General features: G+C 33.7%; 2 long non-coding RNA genes across 2 annotated transcripts in view; one reads left to right on the top strand and one right to left on the bottom strand.

Moving 5' to 3' along the window:
• Nucleotides 1-20,432, bottom strand: part of LOC134701869 (uncharacterized) — a 537,736-nt gene that overhangs the window by 380,520 nt on the left and 136,784 nt on the right. The gene's annotated exons all lie outside the window — the stretch shown is intronic.
• LOC134701868 (uncharacterized) lies at nucleotides 12,537-14,541 on the top strand. The gene is made up of 3 exons (XR_010104235.1): nucleotides 12,537-12,605; nucleotides 13,610-13,764; nucleotides 14,440-14,541. It is a non-coding gene; the product is annotated as an uncharacterized LOC134701868 (long non-coding RNA).

Genomic DNA, 20,432 nt, shown 5'->3' with positions numbered 1-20,432 from the left:
TAAAAAAGAAGATGTGGTATGATTGCCAATGAGACACTATCCACAAAAGACCAAATGACACAAACATTAACAACTATAGGTCACCGCACGGCCTTCAACAATGCCCATACCGCATAGTCAGCTATAATAGGCCCCGATAAGACAATGTAAAAAACTAACGGCCTTATTTATGTAAAAAAAAATGAACGAAAACAAATATGTAACACATAAACAAACGACAACCACTGAATTACAGGCTCCTGACTTGGGTCAGGCACATACATAAATAATAAGGCGGGGTTAAACATGTTAGCGGGATCCCACCCTCCCCCTAACCTGGGACAGTGGTATAACAGTACAACATAAGAACGAACTATAAAATTCAGTTGAAAAAGGCTTAACTCATCATATAGACAAAAAATACAAGTACAGTTTCGATCAAATTCTGTCGATCTGCCTGCTGTCATTTGAAAGAAAATTCCAATTTATTTATTTTCAATGAATCCCAAGACCCCCCCCCCAACGGATCCGCCTATGACCTGTCCCTTTTCAAATATTCTTTTTTAAACATGATTTATACCCATTTATATTTCCAGATATTTAAATAACAAAATGAAGACCTACACCTATTTAATGATCTGATATGCGCTACATTACCACTACCTCTTAAAACAAAGCTTATCGACAATTGCAAATTCCTACAGTCTATTTTAGATGTCAAATGGGTGCAAATTTCATAATAATGCCGGAAACATCTGACACATTTACAAATGTGGTTTTAACCGCAACACAATAAATACTAGCATCAGACACTTAATTAGAAATAACCCTGACCGTTTTAAATTTCCCACCCTTTTCATAAGCTTGAAAGACTTATTCAAGCTATTCCTATACATAGCCTTTCCCCATAGGGATTAATGGATTAATAAGTTCCATTTTAAGAATAGGGAATTTAACTAGCGGATCAAGAAATGTTATAAGTGGGGCCCACTGACTACCTAAGAAGGGTCCGCCCTGGTCATGCTACAGTGATAATCAACCATTTTTTTTCCAGAAACCCGGGGGGCTCCCTGGTCCCCCTTCTAAATCCGCCTCTGATCCTCTTTTATAATTTTGACGACTCCTCTCCCAAAAACTACAGTTAAATATGCTTTTCGAGCGTCTTTATTGTAGCAGGCTATTCTTAATACGACTAAACTTTCATCTTCCAAAGTTAATCATTCAATTTTTAAATGTTGACCTTGCTATAGAAATTTTATAATTTAAAAACACAAGTTGTGTACATTAACAACGCTCCAGTCTGAACAAACTGATAAGGCAACTTATCAGATGACAGTAACTACATAACTTCAAATTAACATGTCAAAACTCATTTATATCAACCACATACAACTAGGTACACAGCTGCATTCAATGAAACATGATCAGAGATAAAAATAGATGTATATTCTGAATCAGATCCCTTCTTTTCGATACAACATATAAACGAGAGAAAAAAAGGGGGGGTGTATCAGAAGAAAAAATATCTTTATTTTGAATAAACTGATGTATGCAAATTGCAAATTCCAATTAAACGCTATCAGTGATTACTGATCATTTGCATCGATCAGATCTGCATTTCTTTTGCACCGATTTTTTTTTATTACATTTTCGCCGAATTTGTGTATCATTGCGCTGTTTGTGTACTTGTAAATTACAGGTTCATTTTGATCATTATCAATCTCGTCTGTAGAACAGAAGTTATGAATTGTCAATCATAACATGTATATAACTGTTGTAACATACTCACGGGGGGAGGGGAGTGAAAGTTGGCTTCCGAGCAGGATTATAAAAAAAAAGATGTGGTATGGTTGCCAATGAAACAACCGTCTCCACAAAAGACAAAATGATACAGAAATTAACAACTATGGGTCACCGTACGGCCTTAAACAATGAGCATAATTAGCTATAAAAGGTCCCTATCTGACAATGTAAAACAATTCAAACGAGAAAACTAACGGCTTAATTTGTGTTCAAAAATGAACGAAAAAAATATGTAACACATGAACAAACGACAACCACTGAATTTCAGACTCCTGACTTGGGACAGACACATACATACATAATGTTTCGGGGTTAAACATGTTAGCGGGATTCGAGCGTCAGACATAATGTCAAACGCGAAGCACTCCTCGATTTCATGGGGGGAAGGAATGGTCACCGAAAAACTGCGATAGCCATTAACCATTAACCAATTCCACTTGAGTTATCTCTATACTCTGTGCTTAGCCCATCAGACTGCCCCCCCCCCCCCCCCCCACACACACACCAGTTTTTTCTGCGCCAGATAAAAACCATAACAGCCTATTTGCAGGGAAGAACAATTTAAAACATATGCATATAAATGGCGAGCAGAAGAGGTTGATACTAATAATAAAAAAAAAAATAACAGCCACAAGAAATTTACATGAACACAATCGGCGCAAAAGAAAGATCGAACAACAAAAAGATACTAAGTGCAGATCTAATAGTACTCGCAGTTAACACTAACAACTAGTTCAAACGGCCAGTAACAACTAATTATCTAAGACTAAATATGGACTTGCACATCACTATTATGCGTATAAACATCCCAGTTGCGGAACTAGAAATATTCATATCTCACAAACATGTTTAACCCCGCCGCAATTTTGCGCCTGTCTCAAGTCAGGAGCCTCTGGCCTTTGTTAGTCTTGTATTATTTTAATTTTAGTTTCTTGTGTACAATTTGGAAATTAGTATGCCGTTCATTATCACTGAACTAGTATATATTTGTTTATGGTCCAGCTGAAGGACTCCTCCGGGTGCGGGAATTTCTCGCTACATTGAAGACCTGTGGGTGACCTTCTGCTGCATGTTGGTTTTTTTCTATGGTTGGGTTGTTGTCTCTGTGACACATTCCCCATTTCCATTCTCAATTTTATAAGTGGGGCTCAGTGACTTCCGAGAAAGGGGCTTGTTCCAGGTCTGTTTCGGTGCTTCTCTTTATAAAAACAACAACAAAAATCCCCAAAAGGCGGAGCAGGCCACCTGCCACCGGATTCCCTTGATTCGCCTCTTCATCCTACAAGATATCAAGGTCGTTGCTTAAAAAATGTAGAAGAAGCTCTAGATGCTTGTAATATACATAATTTTTAAGGTTCAACTCGGTCTTCCTGGCATTTAAGAATATTTGACAAAAATAAAAATGCCGAGGTATACATGCATGCATGGACATCTCAATTGTGTGTTCAGGCAACCTCGAGCTCTGAAATATTAAAACTGTAGTTCAACAAATCTCGGAAGAGGAAGCAGGACAAACCATGATCTCTCTCTTTGCATTTTATAATAAAATGTATCCAACTACCTTGCATTTTGAGGATATTTGACTTAAAATGTTTATGTTGCAACTCAAAAACTGGATAGTCAGACAAACCAATCTATAGCTGGACTAACAGACGAACGGGTAGACGAACGAACATGTAAGCGATAAATTAATATACCCTACGATGAAAGTGGGGTCATAAAAATCAAAACCTCATAGTGCTCAATTTGCTTAAACAGTTCTCTTCAGTTTTATAACCATGAATTCTGTGGCTGCTTTCTGTCAAATTCGTTTGGTTTTTTTTTGTTCTCGTTTTCACATACTCTATGCTATTGTTTCACATTTTGTCACATCGGTACATTTTATAAATTATTACGTATATATTAGCACACTTCGCATGTGTTGGTTTATTGTCGAAGGTTGTACTTAGGGCTTTAGATTGATTCGACGAGAGCATGGATAGTTACAATACATGTGTCAGATCGGCAATTATACAACATTTTCTGTTATTTCCGTATTTTGCGTGGAATTCTCGTCGCGTTGAAGACCCATTAGATGCCTTCGGTTATTGCCTCGTTGTCTCTTTTACATATTCCCCACTTCCATTCTCAATTATGAATTCCAGATTTCAGCAGAACTGGAAACATGATAAGTTACTCTCGTTTTCCTATTTTATTTTCGTCTTAGTTTTTACCCGGCGCTGATTATAGTTGACTTTGTCATAGGCGAATCCAGAGTGGGGGGGGGCGGGGTAGGAGGGGTTCCCCTTTCGTGGGATTTTTTTTTATTGATTATATAGTCTAGAGCGAATCACTGAAGCATGACTGGAGAGATCCCCAACTTTAGGTTAGTCACCCCCCCCCCCCTACCTGAAAAGTTCTGGATTCGCCACTGTTTGTCTTATTCGATATTCTATTCTAAGTTTTTAACTGACTTATTGTCAAAACTAACTCTTCCGTTTAAAATTCAAAATACCTGAATCGTCAATCAACGATTTGAAACACTTCAGTTCTTTTTTTTTATGTTTGGGAAAGCCGCTGAGACTTCACGAACCGTTTCCTTTTCATTCATTGTACACACCAGACCAGAATATATGTACATAGATATAGGAAGATGTGGTGTGAGTGCCATGTATACCCTTTTGTATTAAAATATTTATGTCACTGACTCAGACGTACTTATGAATATAATTATTTTCTGTGACTGTATCTTACATTAATTTGTAGGATCCTTTACTATAGATAATTTAGCTGATCTGTAACAATAACATCTTCATGCCTTATATATCATGTACTGTAGTACGCCGCTAGATTAACACTGACGTGGAAAGGTAACACATAGCCAGCGAAACCTCGTTTTTTTAGAGCCAAGGTGGTCGTGTGGTCTAGCGGGACGGCTGTAGTGCAGGCGATTTGGTGTCAACATATCACAGTAGCATGGGTTCGAATCCCGGCGAGGGAAGAACCAAAAGTTTGCGAAAGCAAATTTACAGATCTAACATTGTTGGGTTGATGTTTAGACGAGTTGTATATATATATATATAATTTAGCTGATCTGTAACAATAACATCATCTTCATGCCTTATATATCATGTACTGTAGTACGCCGCTAGATTAAAACTGACGTGGAAAGGTAACATATGGCCACCGAAAGCTCTTTTTTGAGAGCCCAGGTGGTCGTGTGGTCTAGCGGGACGGCTGCAGTGCAGGCGATTTGGTGTCACGATATCACAGTAGCATGGGTTCGAATCCCGGCAAGGGGAGAACCAAAAATTTGCGAAAGCAAATTTACAGATCTAACATTGTTGGGTTGATGTTTAGACGAGTTGTATATACATTATGTACACAGCCATGTATCACCATCATTGATGGCGATCCGATGGATACATCTGTTGTAGGGTTGTCACTTACTCAGACGTACTTATGAATATAATTATTTTCTGTGACTGTATCTTACATTAATTTGTAGGATCCTTTACTATAGATAATTTAGCTGATCTGTAACAATAACATCTTCATGCCTTATATATCATGTACTGTAGTACGCCGCTAGATTAAAACTGACGTGGAAAGGTAACATATGGCCACCGAAAGCTCTTTTTTGAGAGCCCAGGTGGTCGTGTGTTCTAGCGGGACGGCTGCAGTGCAGGCGATTTGGTGTCACGATATCACAGTAGCATGGGTTCGAATCCCGGCGAGGGAAGAACCAAAAATTTGCGAAAGCAAATTTACAGATCTAACATTGTTGGGTTGATGTTTAGACGAGTTGTATATACATTATGTACACAGCCATGTATCACCATCATTGATGGCGATCCGATGGATACATCTGTTGTAGGGTTGTCACTTACTCAGACGTACTTATGAATATAATTATTTTCTGTGACTGTATCTTACATTAATTTGTAGGATCCTTTACTGTAGATAATTTAGCTGATCTGTAACAATAACATCTTCATGCCTTATATATCATGTACTGTAGTACGCCGCTAGATTAAAACTGACGTGGAAAGGTAACATATGGCCACCGAAAGCTCTTTTTTGAGAGCCCAGGTGGTCGTGTGGTCTAGCGGGACGGCTGCAGTGCAGGCGATTTGGTGTCACGATATCACAGTAGCATGGGTTCGAATCCCGGCGAGGGAAGAACCAAAAATTTTGCGAAAGCAAATTTACAGATCTAACATTGTTGGGTTGATGTTTAGACGAGTTATATATATATATATATATAAGTACGTCTGAGTCATAATAACATCTCCATGCCTTATATATCATGTACTGTAGTACGCCGTTAGATTAAAACTGACGTGGTAAGGTAACACATGCCCACCGGAAGCTCTTTTTATGAGAGCCCAGGTGGTCGTGTGGTCTAGCGGGACGGCTGCAGTGCAGGCGATTTGGTGTCACGATATCACAGTAGCATGGGTTCGAATCCCGGCGAGGGAAGAACCAAAAATTTGCGAAAGCAAATTTACAGATCTAACATTGTTGGGTTGATGTTTAGACGAGTTGTATATACATTATGTACACAGCCATGTATCACCATCATTGATGGCGATCCGATGGATACATCTGTTGTAGGGTTGTCACTTACTCAGACGTACTTATGAATATAATTATTTTCTGTGACTGTATCTTACATTAATTTGTAGGATCCTTTACTGTAGATAATTTAGCTGATCTGTAACAATAACATCTTCATGCCTTATATATCATGTACTGTAGTACGCCGCTAGATTAAAACTGACGTGGAAAGGTAACATATGGCCACCGAAAGCTCTTTTTTGAGAGCCCAGGTGGTCGTGTGGTCTAGCGGGACGGCTGCAGTGCAGGCGATTTGGTGTCACGATATCACAGTAGCATGGGTTCGAATCCCGGCGAGGGAAGAACCAAAAATTTGCGAAAGCAAATTTACAGATCTAACATTGTTGGGTTGATGTTTAGACGAGTTATATATATATATATATATAAGTACGTCTGAGTCACAATAACATCTCCATGCCTTATATATCATGTACTGTAGTACGCCGTTAGATTAAAACTGACGTGGTAAGGTAACACATGCCCACCGGAAGCTCTTTTTATGAGAGCCCAGGTGGTCGTGTGGTCTAGCGGGACGGCTGCAGTGCAGGCGATTTGGTGTCACGATATCACAGTAGCATGGGTTCGAATCCCGGCGAGGGAAGAACCAAAAATTTGCGAAAGCAAATTTACAGATCTAACATTGTTGGGTTGATGTTTAGACCAGTTGTATATATATATATATATATATATATATATTGCCATTCATTCTAAAAACGAAACTTTTAAGAATCATTTTTACAATTTATTTTAAATGGCTGCAAATGTTAAATAACACCAAGATTAAAAGCGCCAACAGCTAGTGTACATGTATAGCTCCGTTGGTATATTTAATAGAAAGATAATATATATAGTTGTTAACTTGTTATATTTGCAAATGGGGCAAATAAACTCTTCATAAATACCAGGATTGAAATTTTACATTTACGACAGACCGTCATGTCGTCTACAAAAGACTCATCAGTGATGCTGAAGTAAAAAAAGTGTTTAAAATAAGGTAAAATGAAACTGACCATTTAACTTCAAAAAGGGCAAAGCGCAAACATTTTTTAATCAAAGTTTCAACGCTATCTTTATGACCACAATAAGTGTTTTCATCAAAATTAAAAATGATGATATTTTTCAAAGAAAAATCTTTACCTACGTCGCATTATACTAGTATACTATTAACAAATTCTAAATATACTGCTTAACAAAAAAATTAAGCAACGGATACATTTAAGTCATATTTATCTTAATTTCTGTCAAGTTTTTCCATTTTCAAGTAAAGAAAATCACAAAATATGGTTCACTTTCTTTCCTGTATAATAATTAGATCACTTGTATACTTCTAACACACACACAGACAATAGGTGTTGTTTATTTGTTGAAATGTTTGATTAAAATATGCGCTGCTGAACTTATTTGACTCAGTATAGTATACATGTATATAGACTTGTATTCCAAAGACAAATTTATATATTATTTAATTTTCTGTAGTGTTTGATAATGACCCAGTGACCTACAACTTTTATAATGAATAAACCACATTTTGTGCACATTGGCAACGCTTCTAAAAAGTATGAATTATTTGTTAAACTAGTGTAAAATGTGGTGTATAATAATTGGTAAAGTCAAAGATGACCCGATGAGCTAACATGCATGATGTTGAATTGATTATGGAAATAATACACTTAATCCAAGTTTACAAGTTTTCATTATGTTTGTTTTGTATTTGCCGTAATCAAAATTGTTTTTGTTTGTTTTGCAAATAAAGAATTATTATGTTGAATATTTTAATGAGAGAACCTTACATAATCCATTATCATCATTTTATTTCTTATACTGAAAACAAAATATGGTATTACTAAATCCATCATAGCACAACCAAGTAAACAAGTGTCCATTTATACTAAAATCAAAAGATCATAGAACATTCATATTACGACAAAATGAAGATAAATAGAAAGGGGTATGCGTTGTTTATGTTGTGCAAATGGAATGAATAATTCCCCTATGCAATCCTTCTTCTGGCAAATTATTTGAAAAAAGGAGGGCTTTGATAACTGTTATCCTAGCTTGCCCCACAACATAATGCATCTCCAAAAAATATAGATTCCATATTCATATAAGTCTGAAAATTAAACCCAATAGAGTTACGGAATCAAATTTTAAGGCTGATTAATATTTTTTGTCATTTTACATTTGCACAAGTCTGTTTACATGTTCATCAGTTTTTCAATCATTTACTGGTCTGTTTTTACTTTAACAAGTCTTTTTTATAGACCCCTAGTTTCTTTGTCCATATGATTCTTAACAGTCTGACTATGTGTCCACAAGTCTATACGTTTTCACCGGTCTCTATGTGTCCGTCAGTCTGTCTCCGTGTCTACAAGTCTATCTACATGTTTTCCCGCCAGGTTACGTTTCTAACAGTTTGCCTTCATGTTCTACACGTTCACCAGTCTCCTTATGTATATACCATTCTGGCTACAAGTCTACAAGAATATCATTTCAAATCCTGAAGATGATGATATTTCTCATAGTAAAGTCGTTAATACAATTTACCAGTACTTTAGGGACGACATCAAAAAAGCAATGAAGGATAAAAAAAACCTTAATTCAAATTGCTGCAAGTTTTGTATAAATTGACATCGATTTTTACATATATCGTTATTGGTCAATCAATTTTTCACAAATTAAGTTAAGAAGGGGGGAGGTAGGGGAGTCGGTGAAAAAACTATATGAATTAAGTTTTTTTTTTATCCTTCATTGAACTTTTGATGTCGTCCCTTAGTCTATAGCTATCAGTTTCCATCTTCATGCAAGACTCGGGATCTGGTGAAGGTTCTTAACAGTTAAATATTCATCAAATCAGTCCTTTTGAGGTCAGTCTTCTCGGTCAGAAGCAAAGATATGCCCGATTATCGCTGCTTGATTTGCCCGGGGCATGTGGAGGACCAGTAGATATCGACACACCGATTTCAGTTATTCGACGAAGAATTTAAACACATATCTCATTTAACACCAACATTACACAATACATAATGTCAAAATGGAGTCAGTAGCTGGGGCTCGGGGGGGAGGGGGGGGGGCACTTCCTATGTAATGACTGGTAGGGATGAGCCGCTGGAATAGGTCACTATTTCCTGCTTCATGATATATGAAAAGGGTGAGAAATTCAGATTAAATATATCAATAGGTTGATATTATCACTTGCTGGATATATATTATAAGTATCTGAAACTAATCAAATGTTCCTGTTTATTTTGAATGCGGTTAAACCGCAGTCGTAAATGCATCAGCTATTTGTCAAACCAATTAAACTCTATTTATTCAATGTGGTATTTCCACTGAGGTTAGATATAAGAGCAATAAATCCAATCATTTTGACATTTCCACCTCATTAACATTGAAAGGTTTACATGCATGAAACATTAGAAGAAATTCCATAGCATAGTGTCAGCGTCCTTCAAGAGGGAACGACAAATCAGTTTTTAATTAATGTAAACTCAGTAAAAGTGATACTATCTGAAGTGTTACTACAATTATCTAATAAAACATTATCTATTGTCTTTTCAAATTGAAATTTCTTCATAATTAAAGTTATAAAAGGGGCAAATAGCACTGACAAAAAGAAGAGTGAAGAATTTATTGGTAAAACAATGTGTGATTATTGCGACTGCGTTGCTTCTAAACAAATACGTAAAATGAGCGGGACCTCAAATTTTTTGTTAACTCTAATGTATCAGAAGATAAAAATATCCAAATATATCTATAGGTCTATTTTTTCTTCATTAATATATGATAAGGTATATATTTTTGATAAACAAAATATATGAAAAGGGTGGGATACTTGATGTCTCAGCTGCTCACCCCTACCCAAAAAAGTTTGAAGTGCCCCCCCCCCCCCCCCCCCCCCCCGGGAGCTGGGGTAACATAAAGGTAATTTAGAAGTCAATATCTTGGATAACTCTGATTTCTGTATACAGTTTAGAATGCATATATCACTGTCATGAATCTAGGATTTGTATAGTAAGAAGGTTCTTACTATCATCGGAACTTTGGGATAGGACAATTGTTTTACCCTCCCCCTTTTTTTCAATATCCGTTATTCTTTCGTTTTCTTTTAATTCACTCTCTTTAGTAATATATGTATGGATAGTAAACTTGGAATAGATAGTAAATAGCAAAACCAAGTATTTTGTAGTCTATTGTCTTACACTATAGAGTTTGTCTTAATCACCGATTTAGAACAAATTTTAGTATGGTATTAAGCTTGGCTTATTAATGTTTACCCTAATAAGACAAAGGCTATGATACTAGTATTCTCCTGCCATACTTCCCCAGATGATATTGAAATAGAATTTCAAAACCGATTAGTAGAATTTGTCTCCTGTCATAAACACCTAGGGATTACTTTTCATTCCAATGGTAAAATGCATACACTTATAGAAAATATTTCAAAGTGTGCAAGCACAAGATTAAATGTTTTTAAAAAATTGAAAAATGTATTGAATAGAAATTATCTTGCTCGTATATATTTAACTTTATAAGACCCGTTATGGAATATGCATGTGAGTTCTGGGATGGTTGTACTCAACAGGGACCATATGGTATATAGATCTATATAAGTCCTTGTACTCAACAAGAAGCCGACAATTTAGAACATGTTCAGTTAGAAGCAGGGAGGTTAGTAACTGGGTTGCCCGTGTTTGCTAGTCGGGAAGCTGTATATTTTGAAACTGGCTGGCAATTGCTTGTGGACAAAAGAAAATCCAGAAATCTCAATATGTTATATTCTTTACATAATAGGACTGCCCCTGATTATCTCTGTGGTTTAATGCCCCCGCTTGTTGGTATTTAACTACGATTTACGAAACAGTAATAATCATGTAGTACCCGGTTATAGACTAGACATAACTAGAAAATCTTTTTCCCATCCACTACTATTGAATGGAATAGCCTTCCCTCCGACATACGTACGCCAAAAAATATATAAATATTTTTAAACGAAAGATGAAGTCCAAATTGATACAACCACCTTCCTATTTTAGTTGTGGGGATAGAAAACTTAATATCATTCATACACGTTTGAGAAATATGTGCAGTTCTTTAAATTCAGATTTACATCGTGTTAATATTAAACCAAGTCCAGCATTCAACTGTGGCTACCCTGTTGAGGATAGTATACACTATTTTTTAGAGTGCGCTTTTCACAACGAAGCAAGAGAAATACTGTTTTCAAAATTAGAAAGTTACGCTATATCCATTAAGCTTCTGTTAGCTGGTGACGGTGACCTTTCCTTTCAGCAAAACAAAGACATGTTTGAGTCCTTACAATCTTATATCAGAATACCACAAAGATTTAAAACAATCAATTAACATTCTAAATTTCTACTTTCAACAACCTTTCACTCCAGTCAAGTTGTTTTATTATTATTCCTCATTATATTGTATTTTTTTTTCTCTTTTTTTTCTAATTTTTGTTTGAAGTACTTTGTTTTTTTCCCTTTTTCGCCATTATCTAATCAGTGTACTTTGTGTTTATACTTATATATATTGGGAGAGGACGGCTCTAATGTTGTTATTACTTGTGTCCAATCCCTTTTGCTACTTTTGCAAATAAAATATGTTTAAATTAAACTGTAGTGTATTTATGTTCTAATGACACAGACGGACGCAAAAAAATAATGATAGAAAACGAAAAAATAACAGATTTTGGAAAAAGGCCGGTAGGTTAAAAAAAATGTCCTGTCCCCAAGTACCTATGCTCACTATTAAAGCAATAATTTGAGAAATATATATTAAGTGTTATACAAATGTGTGAATATTATGAGTCCAGGTAATTCGATCAACTTGATTTATGTATGAAAAATTATATTTGTTATCTGGTCATGTCCCGCGGTTTTTTGTAATGTTGTTATAATAACAGTGTAAGTTAAGACCAAAAAGTATACCAGGAAAATACTTTATTATCTGTACATGTACTAGTTAATTTATGAAGATCATATTTCAGTCATTTATTCTGTAATTCACATCCTTTAAACAATTATAACAGCATATATTATCTCAATCTATCAATTAGGATACATTATTTTATTTGGTTTAATAATAAATTACTGGTATTTAGTGCGATCGTGCACCTTTCGGTTGCCTCGAGTGTTTTCTATGTAGGAATCTTTAACTCGTCATGTTGCGGGATTTTCAAATTCGAAAAGAAGAAGAACAGCATGATTTTCGACTTGGTGACTGTATTACTTATAGATAATTATACATTACATCACCTTACACAATCAATTTATTTTTTATGATTATTCTGATATACATGGCCCATATATTTTATTCCCAAAACCTTAATATAAAAAGGAGATGTCCGGGTCAGGTCGTGCAACCCAATTATGATCAATTATTCCATTCATTTATTGTTTATTGTGAATAATTACAAACTGCGCTGAAGTTTTAAAGATTATTGGATAATTGACTTGTTCTATAGGTACATGTACCTAACTTACCGGGTGACAATACAAGTTGTACCCTAATATTGCCTATTCAATGGTATAAATTTAAATGCTTAGTGATATATAAAAAAGAAGATGTGGTATGATTGCCATTATGGACTTTGCTCATTGTTGAAGGGTTGTACGCTGACCTATAGTTGTTAATGTCTGTGTCATTTAAGTCTCTTGTGGATAGTTGTCTCATTGGGCCAATGGGACAACTGTCCACAAGAGAACAAGAGACCAAAATGACTGGGACATTAAATAACAACTATATAGGTCACCATACAGCCTTCAACAATGAGCAAAGCTTATACCGCATAGTCAGCTATAACAGGCCCCGATAAGACAATGTAAAACAATTCAAAAGAGAAAACTTAAGATATGTGCATTGTTCATATTATTGTTTATATGAAGATTAATAAGATTAAAGTAAACAATGTGGTATGTTTCCAAAATAAAAGCTATCCAACAATGACAAACTGATGTCGATGCAATTACTAGCCATACAAATGATAGATACATTTTGGTCACCATACTTCCTTCATTTATATTATGACTATTGAGTAAATTTTTGCAAACATTTCAAACCTGTACATGTACATGCTGTTTATGTACATAGTACTACAGTTCAGTGACTCAAGTTTAAAATGCATAAGCTTAAGGTCATAACAGAATTTAAACTTACTATCATATTTGTATAAACATCATGATGAATATTTACATTCTCTAAACTTACTTAACTAATACAGAAGATGATGGATTCCCCAACAGAAATCTTGATGACGGATCAAGGTGAAAAAATTGAAGAATTGCATCAATAGTTACAGAGAATCGATTTGCACGCAGAAACAGGTGCTCAAAGATAAGGGAATACAACAGCCATCCATGCTCCTTCCATGTAAAGGTATTATATTGTATATCATGTGTAATATATATATTGTCTACATTTTTCTGAATTTATGATTTTTAAAAATCTTTCAAAAATTATAAATGTACATAGTCATGTCAAATGTGTCATGTCATTCAAATAGAGACGTGCCGTTGTCTTTGATAAAATACACATCATGCAGAGGTACATGTTTGCCTTTTTAGTGTTATCAGCTTATATACTTGCTTAGTCTTGTTAAAATCTATAAATGTACCTTATATGTACATGTATGTTGAAATGTCTGTCAGAATATATACACATACACGTAATCATAAAGTTTCATAGAGCCAAACATTGTAATTAATTTTTGGGGCCCATTATACTTTTATAGCCTTTTGTTCAGTGTGAGCCAAGGCTCCATGTTGAAGGCTGTACATTGACCTATAATTGTTTAATTTTATAAATTGTCATTTGGATGGAGAGTTGTCTTATTGGCACTCACACCACATCTGCCGGTCTATATCTATAATATATATATATATTAAGTATTGCGAAACCTGTACACCCTTTCCTTTGCTTAGACTAAGTTTAACAAATATAATATGCAATGTTCATGATATATACTAGACTTGCTTGAAATTTTTTAAATTCAACTAATTATCTCCTGGCAATGCACATTTAGTTACGGAATTTTTCTGTTTTATTTTGCAGTAAGCAGCTGTCCGTGATGCTTATAGGCATACACGATCTAGTCTGGGCATGTAAAACAGCAGCTGGTTCTATTTTGAAGTAAGCTATTTAGTAATTACATCAATTTGACATGATTAGACCAAGTCTTGGGATAAATTAATAGTCTCATTGTCATGATTGTACTAGCTTGTTATTGTTTATTTTTTTATGGAAAATACTGTTAGTTGAGGCCTGCAAAAATAAATTTATAAGGTGATGAAGTGTGGTTGCCAATGAGAGTACAGACATCTAACAAATAGCATGAATAGAGTCATGGGGGATTGAATTCATACTCTTTTTACTATTAAGTGTCACAAAAAAAATTGCAGGAAAAAAAACAACAACAAAAAATAAAAATAATTGTGTATTTAGTACAATAAGCCAAATCAAACAATGACTGACTTAAATCTTGTTTGAAATTTTTCACATAAATTTCTATTGATTAAATATTACTTTATAAATCAAATAATAAATACATATAAGGTTAAGTTGAAAGGACAGTAATCCAGTTTCTGATTTTTTTTGTTGGTTATATATTGTATACAGCTGATTGTACTATTTACAAATACTTCTCATATGTCAAAAGAAAACAAAATTGCTGTACCTAATCTTGTGATTTATATTGAAATTGATAAAGACAACAAACTCAATAATGAGTTATTCCAATAACAATCTCCCAAGGGGAAAAGGGAGTGTTACATTATTTTAGACCTCCATAGTGTGCCCAAAGACACATCAAACACTCACTAAAATATAAGTCTGAACCCCTCAGGGGATCACACATCAAATGATAAAAGTTGTATATATTGTACACATTAAGACCAAACAATGAAAGTAGGAGTTTTTAAATATAAACTGATACAAATCAATAAATGTTTTAATGTTGATGAATAAATCACAATGTGTAATATGTGTAATAAATTGTAATGTCAGCCAACAATAGAAGAAGGGTTTTATGTTTAATGATTCGTGCCTTTTTTTGTTCATCTTTATATCTGTTCTGGTCAGGAAAGTTGTTAATGAAGTTATTGACCAATCAACTCAAAAATAGATACACATGTGCCTTATGTTATAATCTTTCTAATGATAGATTAATGGGTTTGACCCCAATTTCATGGTCCATTGAAAATACAAAATTTATCACAACTTCTAGCTATTCTTTTAATAGAGTTATTCCACAAGATATTTTTGGGTCACTCTGACATTAAGCCAAGAAACTGCTAGTATCTGAAGAGGACAATTTAAGACAGGCCATGAAAATTGATTAAATGTCAAGTGGGAACAGTGATTCTGTAAATAAACTCGCCTGATCACAAAACTTCAGATTTTACTGTCACAAGATTTTAAATCTTACATGGATAGACTAAAGTCATTTACTAGACTGTAAATACTAGAGACAGCTGAATGCACAAGGCAAAAAGCTGAGGTCTAAGTGAATCAGAGAGGCCTTGTCACAAGAAATGTACAGAACTTGCATGTTTTTTTTTCCTTAAGGGCATATGACAAAAAAATTGAGAGATGTCAATGAAAATTTCTTTGAATTTAAAAAAGGGCCAATTCAAAGGTACACTTTTGGAATTTGCAAGAACAAAAATACCTTCATGTTTACTTTTGAATTATAGTTGACAATCTTCACTTTGAGGGGAACCTCTGAAAATAAGTCAAATGGAGGGGTTTGCCAGGTTTATTGAAATTGATTATTTTTAAAGTAAAACAGATGAATTATTGCTCTTTAATTTCAACATTTGCATTTTACTATAAATATTATTTACAAGTGCAGCATATCGGTGACATCAGATTATGGTATTGTGTTTGGTTAAGCTACATATTTCTTTTTACGTAAACTTTCTGTTGCCTTTACTGGTTAATAAAATGCTGAATAATAATTTTAGTGTGGCTCATTTCAGTGTCTAGTATTTGCTGTCAATTTTTGTGATGATTTTACCATATTATTTATAATGGCTTGGCCAAAGGGAGATAACTTTTTATATTTTCACATTAAAATGCTGAATAATAATTTGAGTGTGGCTCATTTCAGTGTCCAGTATTTGCTGTCAATTTTTGTGATGATTTTACCATATTATTTATAATGGCTTGGTCAAAGGGAGATAACTTTTCATATTTTCACATTAAAATGCTGAATAATAATTTGAGTGTGGCTCATTTCAGTGTCTAGTATTTGCTGTCAATTTTTGTGATGATTTTACCATATCATTTATAATGGCTTGGCCAAAGGGAGATAACTTTTTATATTTTCACATTAAAATGCTGAATAATAATTTGAGTGTGGCTCATTTCAGTGTCTAGTATTTGCTGTCACTTTTTTCCTGTAAAATTTCACCATATTATTTATAATCGCTTGGTCAAAGGGAGATAACTTTTTATATTTTCACATTAAATCATCTGCGAAGAGGATTATGTAAAATGTGAATTTTATGGTTCAATAAAAGCAAAATAAGTTACTGCCATTCATTATCAATCAATTTCAATAAAAAATAAGGCTCAAAGAACTTTTTATATTACTTATATTAACAATAACAATGTACACATGTGTTGAGGTGTTACACAACATCAGAGTGGGTGTGTCACCATAAAATGTAAACATTGAAAATAAAACTGATACTTTTAACTAATCAGGAAACACCACATATATTTTTAAACCTATAAACTTATTATTTTCTTCAATTGTTTAAGTTCATTCAGTATTGATAAATTTTTGATTGACATTACATAATTTTGTTAATAAAAGTTTATTTGTGTGCTATTTTATTTAATTGTACATATTTGAAATATAACATTACACCTTATTATTTTTATTCTTGCATACAGCACTTGGAATGAAATCTCATACCATTTTAATTAAAATGTTCCAGCAGCAGGATTGTTTTTGAATTTAGCAATTATGTTAATTATGTAAATAACGTAATGTTTTTTGTTTTTTGCTTTTTGAAGTTTTTAAAATTGACAAATAATGCTAGCAAGGGACATTATTATTATTTATCTTTTTATGATGCCAAACTTGAAATTTTAAAGTGGCTATGTTTGCTATTTGTTATAACCCTATTGTTATGATTATTAAACCATCTATACAAGTAAGCATTTTGATTTGTCACTTAACATTATTTTATTGATTAGTTTGAATTTGATGAGGTTCTTCGATGTAGAAATGGACTTATTTAAACAAAAAATGTTTTTTTTTAATTGTTTGATAGTAAAATTGTATTTCAAACATTTGACATTTTATTTAATTTATCATCAAAACAACTCTTATTTGTCAGTATCTGAATAAAATTAATTTGTTAGATACTTAGTTTCTTTTATTGAAGTATATACAAAGGGAGATAATTCAAAATTGTTTTTTCTTATTCTGACCTGATGAGAAGACATGAAAATAACTAGGCTCAAGACAGGATGACAATTAGAAAATGCTGGAAATTGTTGTGTATGGTTATGCTTTGTCCAAAAGTTTTTGTTATCTCCTGTATTATTTATTGCTGCAATTGTCAAAATCCAAATCACACATAGAGATAGCCTTGTCCTATAGTTTATATCTGGTGTTTGTGTTTTTTGTATGTCTTAGATTCTAACCCTTCAAGTTTTTATACACATTCAGATGCAGTGCCATTCTTTAAATATAGGTAAAAGCATACTTACAAAATGGTATTGAGCTTTGCAAATGAATGACTGTCTTCAATGTTACTGACAAATTATACATTTGCACATTGCCATTTGAAACCACAAATATTATTCTACTGTAAATAAACAGATCAGCAATCCATGCCCTTTAAGTCTTATACTTTGTAAATATGGATCAGAAAAGTTGGAGGATCAATTTTATTTGTTCAGTAGCCACAAAGTTATAATTATTGACACTTCCTGTTTTTCCTAATTTTCGTTTTATGTTTAATTAGATATTTCTAAACCAGATATTTGGGTTAAATTAGAAAAAAATCCCCTACATCCATTTTCCAAAAAAAAAGCAGAGGGAAAAATTCTTCCTTTTCTTCATTTTTCATTTGCACTATTGTTTTGTAAGTACATCAGTTATACAGGATTATATTGACTTTAAATTGCATTAAATTTGATGGAAGTTCTAATTTAAAAAAGTCATAAACAAGAAATTTATTTGAATTTACATGAAATTAAATTACATAATTATTCAAATATAGTTCATATTTAAATTTGAAATCTATTCAAATTTATTTACGTTCAATGATCTTTAAATCTGAAATTTATTCAAATTTAAATTATATTAAAACTTCTCTAAATTTGAAATTTATTCAAATTTAAATAATATTAAAATTTCTTTAAATCTGAAATTTTATCAAATTTAATATACATAAAAAAATCTTTAAATTACAAATTTATTCAAATTTAGTTTATATTTAATTTTTTAAATTTGAAATTTATTTAGATTTAAAAATACCTTTAAACTAGGTTGAAATTTGGGAATTTATTTGCAATATTAAATTTAGTTTAAATCTATATTAAATTAGAAATTTTCCAGCGAAGTAAATGCATAATATTTTTTTGTAATTTGAAATTTAATATGCATAATATATGCATTTAATTTTATATTAAATGCATCATTTCATGCAGTGATAGCAACAGTTAAAACACTCTTCATCACAGTTTCTGTTGCGTCAGCTGACTCATGATAGGACTCTGACACATAATCTGTTTGTAATAAAAAGATAGCAACAGTTAAAACACTCTTCATCACAGTTTCTGTTGCGTCAGCTCACTCAGGATGGGACTCTGACACACAATCTGTTTGTAATAAAAACATAGCAACAGTTAAAAACTCCTCATCACAGTTTCTGTTGCTTCAGCTGACTCAGGATGGGACTCTGACACCCAATCTGTTTGTAATAAAAACATAGCAACAGTTAAAACACTCTTCATCACAGTTTCTGTTGCTTCTTCTGACTCAGGGTGGGACTCTGACACACAATCTGTTTGTCATAAAAGGATAACAACAGTTAAAAACTCTTCATCACAGTTTCTGTTGCTTCAGCTGACTCAGGATGAGACTCTGACACACAATCTGTTTGTAATAAAAACATAGCAACAGTTAAAACACTCTTCATCTCAGTTTCTGTTGCGTCAGCTGACTCAGGATGGGACTCTGACACACAATCTGTTTGTAATAAAAACAAAGCAATAGTTAAAACACTCTTCATCTCAGTTTCTGTTGCGTCAGCTGACTCAGGATGGGACTCTGACACACAATCTGTTTGTAATAAAAACAAAGCAATAGTTAAAACACTCTTCATCACAGTTTCTGTTGCGTCAGCTGACTCAGGATGGGACTCTGACACACAATCTGTTTTAATAAAAACATAGCAACAGTTTAAACACTCTTCATCACAGTTTCTGTTGCTTCAGCTGACTCAGGATGGGACTCTGACACACAATCTGTTTGTAATAAAAACATAGCAACAGTTAAAACACTCTTCATCACAGTTTCTGTTGCGTCAGCTGACTCAGGATGGGACTCTGACACACAATCTGTTTGTAATAAAAACATAGCAATAGTTAAAACACTCTTCATCACAGTTTATGTTGCGTCAGCTGACTCAGGATGGGACTCTGACACACAATATGTTTGTAATAAAAACATAGCAATAGTTAAAACACTCTTCATCACAGTTTCTGTTGCGTCAGCTGACTCAGGATGGGACTCTGACACACAATCTGTTTGTAATAAAAACATAGCAATAGTTAAAACACTCTTCATCACAGTTTATGTTGCGTCAGCTGACTCAGGATGGGACTCTGACACACAATCTGTTTGTAATAAAAACATAGCAACAGTTAAAACACTCTTCATCTCAGTTTCTGTTGCGTCAGCTGACTCAGGATGAGACTCTGACACACAATCTGTTTGTAATAAAAACATAGCAACAGTTAAAACACTCTTCATCACAGTTTCTGTTGCGTCAGCTGACTCAGGATGGGACTCTGACACACAA

This window comes from Mytilus trossulus, unplaced genomic scaffold, assembly GCF_036588685.1.
Source record: "Mytilus trossulus isolate FHL-02 unplaced genomic scaffold, PNRI_Mtr1.1.1.hap1 h1tg000358c__unscaffolded, whole genome shotgun sequence".
In the NCBI taxonomy this organism is placed as follows: Eukaryota; Metazoa; Mollusca; class Bivalvia; order Mytilida; family Mytilidae; genus Mytilus; species Mytilus trossulus.
This window is presented reverse-complemented; position numbering and strand designations above follow the sequence as displayed.